This window comes from Toxorhynchites rutilus, chromosome 2 (assembly GCF_029784135.1).
Source record: "Toxorhynchites rutilus septentrionalis strain SRP chromosome 2, ASM2978413v1, whole genome shotgun sequence".
Classification (NCBI taxonomy): domain Eukaryota; kingdom Metazoa; phylum Arthropoda; class Insecta; order Diptera; family Culicidae; genus Toxorhynchites; species Toxorhynchites rutilus.
In genome coordinates, this window is record NC_073745.1 from 284,097,462 (window position 1) to 284,115,700 (window position 18,239).

The 18,239-nt window shown below is 39.7% G+C and overlaps 2 pseudogenes; one reads left to right on the plus strand and one right to left on the minus strand.

Annotated features, from left to right (window-relative positions):
• Window positions 1–3,648: 3,648 nt before the first annotated feature.
• Window positions 3,649–4,225, minus strand: LOC129766936 (replication factor C subunit 3-like; annotated as a pseudogene).
• A 9,168-nt stretch (window positions 4,226–13,393) lies between these two features.
• The window catches only part of LOC129766937 (uncharacterized), a 28,438-nt pseudogene continuing 23,592 nt past the window's right edge, over window positions 13,394–18,239 (plus strand).

Consider the following 18,239-nt stretch of genomic DNA (forward strand, 5'->3'; position numbering starts at 1 on the left):
CCCTCGGTCAAGTGGGACTAAAAAGGGTAAATGATTTCGGAGTGTTTATTTTCTTGTTGCAAGCGGCAGAGAAAAACACATTCACATTCCTGGGCACTTGGAAAGGGAGGGTAGGGCGGAAAACAACGGTGTCAATTAGTAACGGTCTGGTGGAACCGGTTCCGAGCAGCAGTACAAATAAACGGATTGATTGGTTCCTGGGGGTGTTGGTGGTGGTGTTCGAAATCGATTTATTGTTTTTTTCCTCCGATTGTTACACAATCGAATCAATTATGGCAACAAAATTATCAATAGCTCATTGAAATTGCTCATTACGAATTTCATTTAGAGTGCAATATAGAGCAGGATTTGAATGGGTACTCAACGTGTATGCATATGGATACAAAAATCAATTCCAGCATTTGTTGCCGCATTCCATTGCAGACTTCCTATTTTCCGAAGGCATCGCTCGAGCTGTGATTTCCCCTGCGCGGGTGACACACGAGTGCGAGTGTCGTCCGAAAAAAAAATGGCAAAAGAGCATCTTAAAAATTGAAGCTTTTGTCGCCCACATCCGCCCATGCTGCTCACATGGCAGGAGAATCGAAAAGAGAAAGTCCCAGAAGACGATATCAACCGGCTCATACATGGGGAGAAGGATCTGTGCAACGGAAGGGTGGTCATAAAATCCATGGAATCACATCGTAGCTGGGAGTGGGAGGGGACGGAGAACCGGAAATGGATTTTTTATCGACGATTTTCCGCTGATACAGCGTGAATATTGACGGTTTCTGCAAGTGCCAGGCTAAGGGATTGTTGGTATTTATTGACAACTTTAAGTACCTGGGACGATTGAAATTGGGAACTCTATTAACGGCTTCTAACATGGAACAAAGTGAAATGACATTCCATTTTGAGTGCATATAATCAGTGTTTAGTTCCGATGCAACTCCCTCGCTTGTATCATTTTATTGAATTGGTATTTTCGAATTTATTATTTTTTCGTCTACAAATTTTACAACCGGCGGAAAGTGTCCCAACAGCAATAAAAAAAGTGCTTTACAAGTGCTGGCGAAGCGGCACGGAAGGAAGGGATTCTTCCTCGGAAGACCTGGCCAAAAGCCGATTTTCTGCCTCTAAAAGGAAGCACTTATGTTGTACATTTCCATTCCACTTCCGAGAGCTGGCAACTGCTGGCGGGCGCAACTGGTGTAAGGCTCAGCGCCCGCCGGCAGCGAAAGCATTTCTTCGAAGTGGCATAAAAATTGAATTGATATCAATAAAAAGCATGTTTTTCAATTTGTGCGGAAATCCATCGCGTGTGCTCTATATATGCGCATTCTTTTTATAGCAAACCGGCGGCGCGGAAGAGCCGATTTACGATCGGACATACCGTGAATCTGAATGAATAAGATTACCGAAAAATTGGCCAGCGAAGTGTGAATTCATTGCTATTCAAATGATAACATTGGGTTGCGCGAAATTGGATTGTCTGATGGAAATCGGCGATATGTGGTTTGTTTGGAAATATTCACGATGATTAGAATGTGTAAGTAATGGTATTGTTATGATCGTCTGTGTTAACCGGGGGGCGAAACATTCTGTTATATTAATATGTTGAACAAGTACTCGCTGTAAAAATTATTGGTTTATTGTGGGAAGAGGTACAGAACTGAAAGTAATCACTAATTTCATTCACCAACTCTTTCATTTTATTATTGACGTAGGACTACGTCTTTTATTTTTATAGCGGGGTGTAAATTTAAAGTTTCGAAAACGAAAGCGTTACGCCAGAGAACGAGATTTTGAGCGTTAATAGATCCTAAACAACTGAACGAAATGGTATGATAAACACTTCATTCGAACGACAAAATGTCTACGCGTTATATACTTGTTATTTTTTAATCCACAAACTTGTTTCATCAGCCTTAGAATTGCTTTCAAAACAGTCTATTGAAATCACCAATCGGTATAACAGCGTGCGCCACTCGGAAATCCACTCAGTTATAATTGAACAGCGATTGGAGCATGTTATCGCTGTTGTGGTGAAGCTAACTTCGTTCATCATGAAAGCGCTGATGAACGGTGTCACCGAGAGCCTGTTTGTGCACCTTAGGCCAGAAAGTAACAGCATCGAAAATTGGTTCCGCTTGAGGCATCGAAGTAGCCGCCACAAACACACATACACGCGCGCAACACTTTTCGTTTGGTGGTTATCGAGCATCGAGAAGAATCCGGAAAGATGTCATCGTTGCTGAAAAACAATCTGCCAGTTCCCCTTGGAATTGAAAATTACATTCAAATGAAAGAGTTTATTTCAAGTTTTCTATTCATATAATACTGCGATCAAATACGTTTCATGTTGTGTGTTTATGAAGATTGTTCTTCTCCATTAGTAGAATATTTTCACACGCTCTCGTTTTCGAAGTCCCTCAAATATTCATCTATTCATTCATTCAGAATGTATTCAGATTCAACTTCAAACAAATGATTACTAAATCAACGATAGTCCTACGTCAACCTTGCGGTTATACCACAGATATAACTCACTTCCTTTCATAGAAGGCTAATGACTTCTTTTCAACAACCGCTATCGACCCCACAAGAATTTATCCGTTGCTGTCATAGTTAAACAAGAATTTATGATAAAAAAAAATCGAGGGGTTGTATCCGAGACACTACCAGAGCTGCAATCCATCACCGTCAATGTCACAAAAAAAGCTGACCGTAGTCACTCAATTCCTATCACGGCACGTGAGATCCAAATATTCAGTAGTGATACTCACTCTTTTGTTTCTGACCTCTCATTGCCGATCGCTCTATTTACAACTTTACGTTACGAGAGCGGTGGTTGTGGCGTATGATGGTAGTAGAAATGTGAGTGATCAGACAGTTCCAATCATTTTTGACAATCGCGACGGTTGTTTAGATTCGTTTGTTGAAGTAGAAGTTGTTGTTGTTGTTAGAGATGTCTAAATTTTTCGTTTATTCGATTATCGATTAATCGTGGGCCAATATGCGATTCATTCGAACAATTGTCCTTCAGTATTCGATTAATCGAGCGAATATTTATTTCTTGTAGTTAAAATGAACAGACATATAATAAAAAATATTATGGTGTCATGATTTTAAAAGTTACATTAAATATAATTTTCAAATGAACATGGTGCAGCATAATGGTTTTTGAATGAAATGGTATTTAAGTATTATGATAAATTTACCATTTCATAATTATTTGCGGATCATGAAAACGATCCGATTGAAAACCGACAAGGCGTGTTTTTTTTATTTTGAGTTAATCATTACCAGAACTATTGAAGTATAGTTAATAAACGTGAGATGAACACAAAAATTTTATTTTTTCATAAAACGAAAGAAAATTGCGATCTCAAAGAATCGCTCAAAAATCATCCACTTGCATTGAGGCTTTATTGAGAAACTTCTTATACCGTGCCATTAACTGCGCCACGAACAATTCCAGATGGAATATATGTTTGCTTCCTTGCTGCATCCGGTGTTCATAGTACCCGGCAAAATTCAACGTTTGCGTCTTCAGACTCATATCGCAATTTTTAACCAGATTCGGTACCAATCCACAGATTATAACATTCGATAGAACGCCTTGGGATAGCAGTTCGTATAGCTGTTTCCTCACCACTTCCAGCAATCTTACAATCTTACATTCAAAATTTTAAGAATATCCTCCTAAGATAGAGCCGGCACTCTTATTCCCAAGCAACGACTCCTAACCGCGGGAATAACCCGCGAAGTAGAATTGGCGCACAAAATCAATCTGCACGTAGACAAATACTTTTCAATGGTTCTTCTCAGCGCATCCTGGGTATCTTTGGTCAGCTAATCCACTTCGGACAAGACGAGTCTCATATTCCCTCTACCCACTGGGATCAATTTGCCTGATCAAATTCGACACGACCACCCTGTTATATATCACGGCAACCGATGAATTCAACTCGATGTGGTAATTATTGCTGATGGTCCTGATTTCCACCTTCCGGTTCGAGGGCGTTGTGAAATTGATTATTTCATTGCGTAGCCGTTCCGCACCCGGTTGGTAAAGTTTCCGCAGCAGACACATGATGCGAGTTTTCTTACTGGCCAGGAAGGACCGTAGAACATGCTGGAAGTCTCTCTTGGAGCAAAGCTTAATCAGATGCGTATCTTGCGTTTTCTGGTAGTCCAGTTTGGACAGCTGGCGCGGTCGGTAGCGGTTAACCCAGAGAGCCATTGCGAACAAAAATATTTGATGTATACTGTATACAAAAATACTTGGTGACTTGTTGTTTTCGTGTTGGCCTTTGTCAAAGTAAGAGCCCCCGCATGCTGCACACTGACTAGTCGACCGATAGTTCCGATAGAGACCGATAGAGGTATGCATGTGCGCACATTACACCGATTCAATTGAGTCGGTTTTTGCACCAGTACGCCGATCCGACCAAACTGTCGGCTGAAAAAAATGTCTGTAGTGAGCGGGGGCTCTAAATGTCATCACCTCCAGAGATGTTTTTTTTAAAGTCTTCGACAAAAAATTGAAATGTTGATGTGTATAAATGGCAGATATTTTTGTAACCGCGAGAATAGCAAAGTAATGTATGAAAAAAAAGACGGGTGGGTAATGTCGGGGACATAACCGGAGTGACGTAGGACAATACAAAGGGGACAGCTTTTGTTAAATATATATTTTAAATATATTGTTTTTTTTACATACTTTCTCATTTTTTCTCACTATCTTTTAGTTGATTTTTGATTTTTTTCTGAAACCTTTGTACTTATCAACGCCGGGCAACTTTTGGAAGGGAAGGGATGGTATTGTATTATAGAGATTTTGAACTTTTGCAGTTCATTCGTCTCTAGCCTTGAGAAAGGCCCTTTGAAAACTCTACTCTACTCTACTCCAGCGCTACCCACTCCGCCCTCTTGCCTTGAGAAAGGCACTCGATCCCTCGCCGTCCAGCTCGTCCAGCAACGATGTTGTTCAGTCGGTGTCCATACTAGAGATGTGCCATCCGCTCATGAGCTGTTCATTCGAATCATAGTGAGCGGATTCGGATCGGCTCGCAATCAAAACAACGCAGCTCATCAGCTTATTACGGAGCTGGAGAGCTGTTGAGCTGTTGAGCTGATGAGCTGCTGAGCTGTTGAGCTGATGAGCTGCTGAGCTGTTGAGCTGATGAGCTGCTGAGCTGTTGAGCTGTTGAGCTGATGAGCTGCTGAGCTGTTGAGCTGATGAGCTGCATAGCTGTGGAGCGCAAAAGCAGCAGAGAGTGTGAATTTTGAGACGCGGAAGAATTTTTCGTCTCCCGCGCTTTATGATATGACGTCAGTTTGTTTTCGTGTGTCCCTCTTCGTTCTTTAACTTTAGCAGAGATGCCAGAGAGCAAAAAGGTTTATATTTTGAAGATATTCAATCGTTCCATTAAATTTTTCTTACATCGCCAAACAAAATAAAGGGTGTGTTACATCAAATTGCATCACGGAAAAAACGCTGTAGAAATTCGCCCAGTAGACCGATCCTTTCGAAAATTTTAGACAGTAAAATAAAAACTATTAAACAACTTTTGTCATTTTCCATTTTTCATACTTCGAGCCCAAGCCCGTATGCTCGTACCTTCCTCTTTACCCCGTCCATAAGGTTCTGTACAACATCAGGTTGTAGTTTTTTTTGAACAGAAATCCATTTTCTCTTGAAGTCCGCCTCCGATTTGACAACTTTTGGGTTCTTCCGGAGGGCCTGCTTCATAATCGCCCAATATTTCTCTATTGGGCGAAGCTCCGGCGCGTTGGGCGGGTTCATTCCCTTTGGAACGAAGGTGACCCCGTTGGCTTCGTACCACTCCAACACGTCCTTTGAATAGTGGCACGAAGCGAGATCCGGCCAGAAGATGGTCGGGCCCTCGTGTTGCTCCAATAGTGGTAGTAAGCGCTTCTGTAGGCACTCCTTAAGGTAAACCTGCCCGTTTACCGTGCCGGTCATCACGAAGGGGGCGCTCCGCTTTCCGCAAGAGCAGATCGCTTGCCACACCATGTACTTTTTGGCAAACTTGGATAGTTTCTGCTTGCGAATCTCCTCCGGAACGCTGAATTTGTCCTCTGCGGAGAAGAACAACAGGCCCGGCAGCTGACGAAAGTCCGCTTTGACGTAGGTTTCGTCGTCCATTACCAGACAATGCGGCTTCATCAGCATTTCGGGCTCGCGTCTTCCCCACCATGTTTTGCCTTTCGTCGCGGTTAGGAGCCTTCTGAACCTTGTATGTACGCAGGCCCTCCCGCTGCTTGGTCCGCTGGACGAATGAACTTGACAAATTCAGCTTATTGGCGACATCCCGGACCGAACTTCTCGGATCACGTCTAAACTGCTTAACTACGCGCTTGTGATCTTTTTCACTGACGGAGCATCCATTTTTGCCGTTCTTCACCTTCCGGTCGATGGTTAGGTTCTCGAAGTATCGTTTTAGTACTCTGCTGACCGTGGATTGGACGATTCCCAGCATCTTACCGATGTCCCGATGTGACAACTCCGGATTCTCGAAATGAGTGCACAGGATTAATTCACGACGCTCTTTTTCGTTCGACGACATTTTTCCAAATTTACGAAAAATTGACAGTGAAGCATGGCCAACGTGATCTATACACTCTTTTCTGATTTTGAAGCGAAAGCTGAAGATATAATTCCTAAAAATTAAATTTCTACAGCGTTTTTTCCGTGATGCAATTTGATGTGACACACCCTTTAATAAAAATTATTATATGCTTGTAAATGGAATTACTATATTATATTGTTATTTAAACATGACTGTTCAAACGCATAAATTTATTTCCGCGTGCTGAATCAAAACAATTCAGAAAACTACCCGCTATAAATGCTGATGATTGATAATGGTCCTTTTGTTACCTTTGTCATGGCGAAGAATTGCTTCTCGTTGCGCCTATTAATGGATTTATTTTTATATCCTTGGATGCAAAAAAAAAATATCTCGCTAGTTTTATCAAAAAACGTTGTCTCAGCCAATATTTCTGAAGGCATTTTATTTGGCTACTGCTGGTTCTTCTGTTGTTTAAGTTCAGCATATCCTAAGAATCTTCTATGTTGGATTTCAGCATTCAATATTTGTTGTATGTTATATTATTAGAATCCATATGAAATTTAGTTTGTGTACAATTACAAATTAAATTCGTTTATTTTTTTGATTTCCGTCTATTAAGAAAATGAACACTATAAAATGTCCCATGGTAGTTATGCAATTGTGTGGACAGCCGCAAAATTCAATTGAGCTGAAGAGCTGTTCCGAATGAGCAGCTCACTTGTATGAGCTGGACAGCTCTGAGCCGCTCACCATGATGAGCTGATTTGCCCATCTGTAGTCCACACAAAGAATGTGAGTGCAACTTTTGGCGTATGCACATATCGTACAATCAAAATGATGGCTGTGATAGGGAATGTATAGGTAAAGATGGAAGGTATTGTATTATAGAGACTTTAAACTTTTGCAGTTCATTCGTCTCTAGCCTTGAGAAAGGCCCTTTGAAAACTCTACTCTATTCTACTCCAGCGCTACCACCTCCGCCCTCTTGCCTTGAGAAAGGCACTCGATCCCTCGCCGTCCAGCCCGTCCAGCAACGATGTTGTCCAGTCGGTGTCCACACAAAGAATGATGCATAGGTGGTCATCAGCGCGCGTTTTGTACTCTAGCGGTACACACTCACAGGATAGAGACAAATCGGCAGACTCAGCCAAAGGGGCGAGTCCAACGAGACGAACGAATGAGCGTTAAAAGGGAGCGATGGCAAAAAAATACATTCATTACGATTTGTTCGCTCGTTGGATTCACATGCAGGCTTAAAAGGGTCCTTTTCAGGATCACAAAATTATCTTCAATCTAAAGAGTTTATTGTTTTGTTATCACTCGATATTCCCATCTTGTTCGGCTAAACCTTTCTGTTTAACAATTGCATTTGCCACTCGCCACAGCTTTCACAGTTGGAAAATTTCTTCCCATCCAGTTTTGAGACATACATAATACAGTAAATTACATTCAATGCGACGTGCCGAAGCGCCACTCAGTGTCGCATTAGAGGCGATTTTAACCAATAATTGAACATTTGCGATGACAGTGGTACAGTGTCGACTTTCAATGTGGGGTCATAATTTGGACCCCGAACTCTATGTTTACGAAAATGTCCAACTAAATATATCGCATTACAGGTCCGTCCAATTAGCTAAATGTCGATATAAGTGTAAATTACTGTACTTTCAATCTAGAAGCAATTTAAGAATTGGTGAAAATCAATATGCTCAGAACAACTGCCAAATTCACATACTCATCATATCCTGTCAAACAAATTATGAAAAAATCAATTTGTGTTTTATTATTATTTTGGATATTGTTTTAGAAAGCATTGAACTGTATTTCCTAAACTCTTTTTTGGAAGGTTTAATGGCCCTGAAAAGCGCCTTGTTTTATGGAATGGTTCCAATTTAGAAAATTTAGTACTCGTGGTTTTGAAAAAAAAAACCATTTCGAACGCCCTCGATGCCACCTTGTTCTGGATTTGCCACCAAAGCAGTTTGTATAAAGAACAAACTTTTTTCTTCTGCTACCTGATGCCGTTTTGCGATTGCGTTTGCCACTCGCCACTCGCTGCAACTGCCTGTTGTCTTGATGTCCACCGAACCGAATGTGTTCTGTTCCGAATGCGGGTTTTCTTATCGTCACGAGCAGCTTTACCAGCCAACTCGATCACTTCTGCGGCCGAAACTATATAACGCCGGCTAGGTGGACTGGTGCACTGGTACAAACGCGCTCGGCCTAGCTACCCTTGCGGGGAACTCCAGATCAATACGGTTCGAGCGGGATTTTGCCTTTCCCTTCACTTTTCCTCCTTTACCATGTCCAGACATGGCTGCTTGGGTTGGTTTGTTGATGTGTTTGATGCGAACCGATGTGGTGTGCGGTTTGGATGAGAATGATCGTTACGGCAGCGGAGCGGGGATTTTTAAGCTGACTGGCTGGCTCGAGAATAACGCATGTGTGAGACTGCGACCAATGTTTCGTTCATTTTTTTTTTCTTTTTCCTTTTCAATCGTGCTTCATTCTATTTCGCTGCTGCTCTGGTTGCCCGTTTTGGTCGGTACGATTTGAGGAGCACAAAATGGACCAATCAAAAATGGGCACATAGTGCATTTGGACAATGCTTGATATTTCACAATTATTCAATTATTTATATCAAGAAAAATGAAATGTTATTCGTTATGATAGATGCGTAGATATATTTCCTATCAATTGATGTAAAAACCTTTGCGATCTATTGAGAAATGCTCGAGTTATAAGCGTTCCAAATCTTGGATTTTTTCCTACTTGTTCAGTGCCTAGATTTCCATTTCACCCCCTATATCTTCCGGTTAGACGTAGTCCTACGTCAAAACTAAAACTATATAAATCTGCACGTGTGGCAACACTGACATTGATTCACCCAGCGGACGATCGATAAAAATGATCATCATGCCATCCGAAAAACATCAACTACCTGTTGGGAGACTAAACCGCGACTTCCTGGGGTTCCGGTTTCTGGCAGATTTCCTTCGATATCCTCCTATCGTCGATCCAGCAGGCCAACACTGCGAGAAAATACAGGGCTACTTCACCCAATAATTTAAACTCGAGACGACTTGTATTAATCCAACGTTTATTCTCTAAGGTTTAAAACGAACTATACAAATTTTATTGGACTTACATCTAACTATGATTTACAGAACAAAAAGATTGAATACATGAATTTGAATTCTATGCCCCTATTTCATGATAATTATCTGCTCCACTGACAATTGCCAATATTGTTATCACATTCTATGCACTACCAATACATGTAGGGTAACACGGGGTGATTTTTTTATAATGTCGTTTCCTTCTATTGTTGAGTCGTATGTACCTAAAGTAAAAAAAAACTTTGGTAAAACTTCAGTAGAGGGAAACGGTAGCATAAACACAGCAAGCACTTTGATCGTCAAAAAATGTGAGTTTTCCGATAGTGGCTATAAGGTTTTTCCCGCTAATTAAACAAACTTTTCGTGTATTGTGCAGTAAAGTTCTGTTCGCCTACAGAAAAGGAACAATTTGATGTAGCGAAACTGTAAGTTTGATAACAATAAGTGAAATTAATTGCATTTTAATTTTTGCGTGTTGTGTGGGGTGACATGGACACGTTTCTGTGGGGTGAATTGGTCCTACAGGTTTGAGACTTTTTTTTGGTCTAATTGATTCCAGATACCGCTGAATTACAAAAAGAGGATGGACAGACAACGTTGGAAGAAGGAGGAGCTTGAAAGAGCAACACAGGCCATCGAGAACGGATTTTCTTTAACCAAGCATCAAAAGTGTTTGAAAATGCTCGACCAACAGTGAAAAGATTCATGCTGAATTCGAGATGGTGTCAATCCAACTTTTCTGGTCTGGAATCTGGCCAAGACACCTGGTATCGATCCCAAAACATTGTTACTGATTGTAACATTATCCCAAAATACTTTACATGAACATAAGTATGTTTTTTTCGATGAAACACACACTGGATCAAATCACCCCGCATCAAATTTTAATGTCCAAAAATCATCTCTTTTATTTTATGGTATATTTGGTAGATTGAAGCTTTATATAATGATTGAACATTATTTATTGAGAGAAAACAAGTGTAGCTCAGTATACAATGTGACATTTTTTATTTAGACCGTATTGGTTTGGAAATATTAGGCGATTTGCTTAGGTGGTCCAAATTTCCCCATTTTCCCCTATATACTAGCTCTACCTCTGTCATCATCGATGATTGAGGATGCTGAACGTGTTGCCAAATACCCGAATTATCTGCCATAATCAAAAAAGAGTTGGCAACTCTCGTACAGAACCATTCCCGAGAATGATGCTGAACTGTGAATGAACAAAACATTCTTATCTCTCGATATAAAAAAAAAAACAAATCATTGTAAAGTCAGTTCAAAATTTTAAAATGAATAAATCGGAGCATAGCTCCGAAGAAAGGTATTTTTGTATCATGTCTACAGTGAGCAGTTATTATCTTCAAAAATACAAGTGAGTACGAAAGTACTCGCAGCTTGCATGTATTTGCAATGTCGATTTCCCCATGCTCATCGGTTTAGAGGTCTGTGTTGGGGAAACCGTATTCCGCTGTTACTGTGGCTGCTCCTTTTGGTCGGAACCACTTGAGGAGCACAAATTGGGCCAATTTAAACGTGGGATTTAGGGCGTTTATATAAAGCTTGACACTTCACATTTGGTCGGTGTTAAGTCAGAGGGGACCAAGTCGCAAAATTAAAAATTTCGAGTTATTGATTGCATTAGGTTAATCATTTTGTAAGCCACATTCTACATTTATCACATTTGGAAGATCACGCGTACAGCAGGAATAACATATCGAAATTCTTTTGATCGTTCAATGAAAACCCCTTATAGCTCCTTCAACTTCAAACTCGTTTTTCTCGAAATCATAGAAATGTAACATGGTCCGGTCTGACTTGACACCGACCATTTATTCAACTGATTATCCCAATCAAAATAAAATTTCATTCATTATTTATAGATGCGTAGAAATATTTCCTATCAATCGGTGCAAACATTTCGGCGATCTATTATCAACAAGTTCGAATCATAAGCATTCGAAATCTTTCATTTATTGTTTACATGTTCAATGTTCAGGTTCTCATTATACCCCCGCACACATTTCTGTTAGACGTAGTCCTACGTCAAAATTAAGAACATTATTACATTTTTCGAAATTCTCATACCAAACCTTAAATCACAAACTTATTCTTATTATGCACAATGAATACCAGCAAGTAGTTATCATCTAAAGTTCAACCCCGAGAACCATTAAAAATCTAATTAGTATATCGCAAATGGTCCATAAATATCGAACACATCGACGAGGTCGCGACCGAACCGCCTGGGTTCTGAAATTGGAGAGTCAAATCAATCAAAAACAGCAAAAGAAACATAACGAAAGTAATAAACTGGGCCCGCCTCCAATCCTAACCGAGACCGACACAATGGTCGCGTCCCGACAGCAAACAATGAGCAAACGGCGGAGCTAAAATTGTTTGGAAAATGGAAATTAAATTGATTTATATGGCATTCCGACAAGATTGACACTGGTGCGCGGGCCCTTCCCCGGGATATTTACATCGACATCCACCGCGCGGGCAGACACCCTTGTGGCAGAGGACCGCAGGTGTTCTTGAGGGCCCACAAATTGAGGCTGCCGTTCGACAGTGGTGGTTATTTCGGTCATAAATTGGTGTTATTGCGCGGAAAATGGTAACGTTCTTTTGCCCGCTCTAGAGAGAGAAAAAAAATCGAGCTACATTTTGATTGAAGCCCAACCGAACAATCGGCGGATTTTAATTATTTCGCCGGACCGAGCATGGCCGCATTGCGGGGCACAAAAATGTGGCATGTTTTAATTTTGGCATTAATTAGGGATAATTAAATTGTAACACCACGATTTATCAAGTAACGGTAAACCGCACGATAAATCATGAAGGAGATTTGGTCAGCATCGAAACGGGGTTTTTTTATCCCTCATAATCGCCGACTATATTATGCCATGCGTTATCCATTACAGTGAAGCTCATTCCTGCTACTAGAAAGTTTTTCGTCAAATGACGATATAATTCAAAGAAATGGGAAATTCGTCGGATAAATCTGTACTTGGAACAAGTGGGCGAAGCGTAGCGTTCCCACGCACAGAAGAAAGCTGGAAGTATCCTCCGAAAATACATGCAGTCGAACTATTTTCGTTTGCCAGCGCTACCGGCAGAAAGTCACAATTGCAACCGTTATCGGGAGAAAAAATATACCTCCAACGCATTTTTGACGCCACTCTCGAGCATCGTTGAGATAACTCCAGAAACGGCATCCCAAATTCCGAGCAGAGTATAAACAAAGCCGAGAAAACAGCAGAATCGTCAAGTGGAAGAGAGGTTTTTCCTTCGCTCCTTCCTGCAGTGCTGAGGCTGGAAACTATGCACTGCCTGCCAGTTTGTGTGCCTAGGCTTGAAATGGGATGTTATCAGTCGCCTCCAAGATTCCGTTTGTCCTTGTTGCTGTTCCACTTCACTCACTCTCTCTCGCATTGTCATTATCAAAATGTTGATTCTAATTTTAATTAAGTTCCACGGAATGTGATTTCATTACGCGCCGGCTACAACTGAACTGGAAAAATACTTTTCGCTACTCTGTCGAGAGCGGGAAGCTGGGAAGATTATTGTTACCCGAGCACGTGTGAGAATCGTGTCTACCCGGCTAATGCAACTTCACCGCCTCGAGGGGTTTATCCCCAGGCAGCGCTCATCGAATGGATGCGCGCCATATGATATGGTTTTGTACTAAAAATGTCGTTAGCAAGTATCAAAAAGCGTATGAAATGGGTAGGTGGGTTCGGGCACAGGGCCGAATTTTGCGTCCTAAAGGTTTAGTCCTTAATTTTACTTATTTTTGTTGTGTTTGCCACATAGCGGTGTTTATATGACAACCGTAGCAGTCTTTTTATACGACAATTAGTTAAATGTTGTAAGTCCTAGTTATTTATCATGAAAATATACTTATAATGTTGATATTTTTCCCTCATTTTTTCAGGAAACTTATAAGTCTAGATTTGATTGAAAAAATTTAACTGAATGCGTTCACTCATTCAACATCAGTGAAAATAGCAGACATCAGTTTGCTGATGGAAGGGTAAATGAACATCATGCTTGTACACCATTTGTATCAGATTTATATATGTAAAACATGTGATTAATGCATCTCGGTGATCTCAATTCTGATCATGGTTTGTCCGATGCGCTAATGTTGGTTTGTCCACACGGTTACTATGGCAGCCGCTTGGAGCGCTGCAATTTGTTTAGCAGAAATAAAGTTTCTCTGTGGTGAGTGCTGTTTATCTTTAAAATGCTAAAAAGGCAATATTCTGAAGAAAGCCTAAATTATGAATGAATCAATAGACAGTAAACTCAAGCAATGAAAAATGCAACATCTACTTGAAAACTCGAATTTCGTCGTTCAAAAATAGTGATTTCTCGTCATGATTACTTGTGATTTTCATGAAAAAAATATAGGAGGTTGTGTTCAAGACACGACCGCATTATTGACGTAGAACTACGCTGTGGTTTAATTCAAGTCGCTTGTTTATAACTGCGGATATTATTTTATAATGCTACGAAAAATTTGAAATAACCTTTCTACCAGTTTGGTCGCCCTGGAATGTTTTTTTTTTTATTGTAGAATCATTTGACGATAATTGTTTGATGATTCATTCTTGTGCTCGCAGAACAAAACATGCTCGAGATAAGCGCAGCTGTCATCCTTAGTGGAGAAAGTTTAGCTACTGACAAGCGAAACCAAATTACATGCAGCATTCCAGAACGACATTTACTCTCTTGGTGTCTGAATAAACGAAATAAACTCTATTTGTTAATCTCAACAACCTCGAAAAGAGTAGCAGTGCTTCATTATGTTCAAGATTAGCGCAAATGAATTATTGAATAACTTGGTATTCCCCAAATAATTGTTTGGTGCACTCCCCTCCATGTTTATATTTATCTTTGCGACTGCATAATTTGCAACGCTAAACGCACGCACTTATGCACACAAATATCCTTATATCGATGGCTTGAAGCAACTAAATATACACACACTTATCTCCGTTTTGCGGTCTTCTCAACAGAAGCCCTTTTTGTAAATATTGCCAGTCTAGATTAGCTTAGCTGTCATCCTTTGTGGAGAGAATTTTCCTACCGTCGTGCGAAACCAAATCACTGACAAAATTCCAGAACATTTATTTTCTTGGTGAGCTGATGATAGACTAGCTTGATGATTCCCCAAACAATTGTGTAGCTCAGAACCTTGACGCAATGGCGTCAGTTTGATGCAATGATTGCAATGCCAGAGATATCAGCGAGTGAGTAATTTGTTCACGTCCACAGCTCAATCCGAAACGAAGACATGTGATGACGCAAAACAAGGAAGAACAAGCGATATTCATTGCTTTGAATACAGAACGATACTGAAAGTTTGCCTTCCTTCCTTGCTTGAGATTTTAAACTTCTTCAGTTCATTCGTCTCTAACCTTCAAAAAGGCCCTTGGAAAACTTTACTTTATCCATCATATCACTCCTCCACCCCCATTGCCTTGAGAAAGGCATTCGATCCCTCGCCGTCCAGCAACCATGTTGTTCAGTCGATTTCCTCACGAAGAATGACAGTTTGCCTTAGCGAGATCCACTGTTTATACCCTTGGCAAATATTCCCCCTTCGTTCTTCTTCTTTTTCTTTGTTCACGGAGACTTTACATATTACGATTTCTCCTTCGTTGCTCGTCGATAAGTTGCTCGTTATTGCCAGCTCTGTTCGGGAAAGCACACAAATGGTCAGAACAAATGTATGAGAAAATGGGAATGCTTCCAATTTGCATCAATTTATACCATATACAGACTATGGGATTGTAATGTATAGCATTATTGAAGTAGAACTATGTAAATCGCCAAAATTCGTTCGCGGCAAAAATAGTTATTAACGTTAACTTAAATTCATAAAAAGGTTTTCTGATTTGACACCCTTAATGAAAGACGTAGTTCTACGTCAAAAAAACGATTTCCGTTTACTTGTTGCATGAAAACCAACAAACCAACATTGAGATTTTTATAAGAAATTTACCAGAAGGGCTGGACTAATGATTTTTTTTAAGAGAAACCCTTTCACCAAGAACTTAGTTACTTTTGGAAGTACAAAAATGATTTTGTCCGTTGAGGACAACATTATAGAGCTCTTGTCAGACTGTGTTGGACTGGCAACTTGTTAATCGTTTCGGGAGTGTTACGTCCAAAGTGAGAGCCAAAGAATAGTATTTCTGTCCTGATTTGTCAACGCATAAAACAAAGAGTGAGAGTGTAAAGTATGCACAAATTGTTCGAACAAGGCTAAACATTAATCAAGCATAAAACTTGTTTTCAAAAACTTGTAATTGGTTTACTTGACATCCAAGAAAAACCTATTTCAATAGTTGTGGATTGTTTTTGTTCGGATTGTTTATTTTACATTGGTACTAACAATCGATATCAAGCTCGATTGTTAGTACCCATAAATTCAAAGATTTGTGATTCTTCTCGACGGAATTCAATTTTGGTCGAATAACAAGAAACTAGAAACTGAAAGAAATTCTGTTGAGCTATTTTTTACAGAGAATAATTGAGCTGAAAGATATAACATGATAGCGATGAATTTCCTAGCGTTATGGTTGAATTTTGTGAAGTTTCGATCGAATTATTAAATCATTCTAGAAGTGAAAATCGATATTGAAGTACGAAAACTGAAGAGTTAAAATAGTTTCATATATTTGAAAGGTAGAAAATAATTGAATTCCATAAATTTAATTAAGTAACGTTTTGAATTTACAAGCTATCAGAAAAATTAAAATTAATGTAAGTTATTAGTAACTCAATAAACTTAACTCAAAACTGTTACCTGGACAAACTGCTTTGGGACCAGTAATTAATCAAGCAAATACCCGTTTTATCGTATGTTTTTTTGACGTAGAGCTACGTCTTTCAGGAAGGGTGCCAAATCAGAAAACAGGTCACTTTTTTTATGAAATAAAGCTAACATTAATAACTATTTTCATTGGAAATGAATTCTCATGATTTGCATACCAATCGAATCGGAAATTCTCTAAGATTTGTTTGATATGCTATACATTACAATTCGTTAATCTCTAAACGGTTTAAATTCATGAAAACTGGAAGAATTACATTTTTCCCATACATTTGTTCTGTCGATATGGGTTTGCTAACCCTATCCGTATTTCGAATGCTTATAACTCAAACATTTCTTAATAGATCGGAAAGATGTTTGCATCAATTAATAGGAAATATTTATAAGCGTCTATCACAATTAATAAAACGGTATTTTTCATGAGATGAACAATTGAATAACTGTAAAATTTCAAGCGTTATCTAAACGCCCTGCCTGCCACGTTTTGGTTGGCCCGATTTACGGTTTCCCCAACACAGATTTCTAAATCGATGTACCTGTGGAAATCCGCTTTGCAAATACATGCATGTCGGGGGTATTTGTTGGTCTTGAGTACTTTTGTACTCGCTTGTCGTTGTGCAGACCGGAATATGTTTCCTCAAAACGTACTTTTAAACTGAGAAGCCTGGTGGGAAAATCGTCATTTCAGATACTAGAGGTTTACGCGGTCCGAGAATTACGTAAAGATGAGAGATGCAAGAATGTGGAGGCGATCTGGCGTAGTGGTAACATCCATGCCTCTCACGCTAAAGGTCACCAGTTCAATTCTCACTCCCGACATTCTTCCAAAAATGGAAGTAAAAAGTGACGAACCAGCCAAATGAGTTGAAAATCACTATAATACAGATAAAAAAAAAAAAAAAAAAAAAAGATGCAAGAATTTCAGAGGGGAATGTAAAATACTATGATCGTTTGACAATTCTTCCGATCACATATTTTGGTAGTCCTAGGCATCGTATCAAACATAGAAGGACGTCCATCAAATTTACTTGTAACGAAGAACATAATCTATTACAAAAATTTCGATGCATTTTAAAATAATATTCGAAGTGGTAAACAAGTGGATAGCATAATATAATTGTGTAGTCCTACGTCGAAAATTCGGTCGTTTCCTAGATACAACCCCTTACAATTTTGACGTGGGACTACGTCTAACCGGAATATATGGAGGGTAAAATGAAAACCTAAACACAGAACATGCAGGAAAAAATGAAAGATTTCGAATGCTTATAGCTCGAACATTTCGTACTGGATAGGAGAGATGTTTGCATCACTTGATAGGGAATATTTCTACGCATCTATCGCAACTAACAAAATGTTGTTTTTCATTAGATAAACAATTGAATAACTGTAAAATATTAGGCGTTATCTAAACGCCCTAACTGCATCGTTTTGATTGGCCCGATTTACGGTTTCCCTAACACAACCATCAAAACCAAGCAGCCTTGGGGAAATCGGCATTGCAAATACATGAAAGTAGGGGGGGGACTTTTGTTCTCATCGAAAAATGTTCCCTAACACAGACTTTAAAACCAAGCAGCGAAATCGGCATTGCAAGCACACGAAAGAGCCTAGAGGCGAGTGAACTGAAAAGTTTAAACCCTCTTAAAGCCAAAAAGAAGAAAAAGAACACACGAAAGTAGGGGGAGCTTT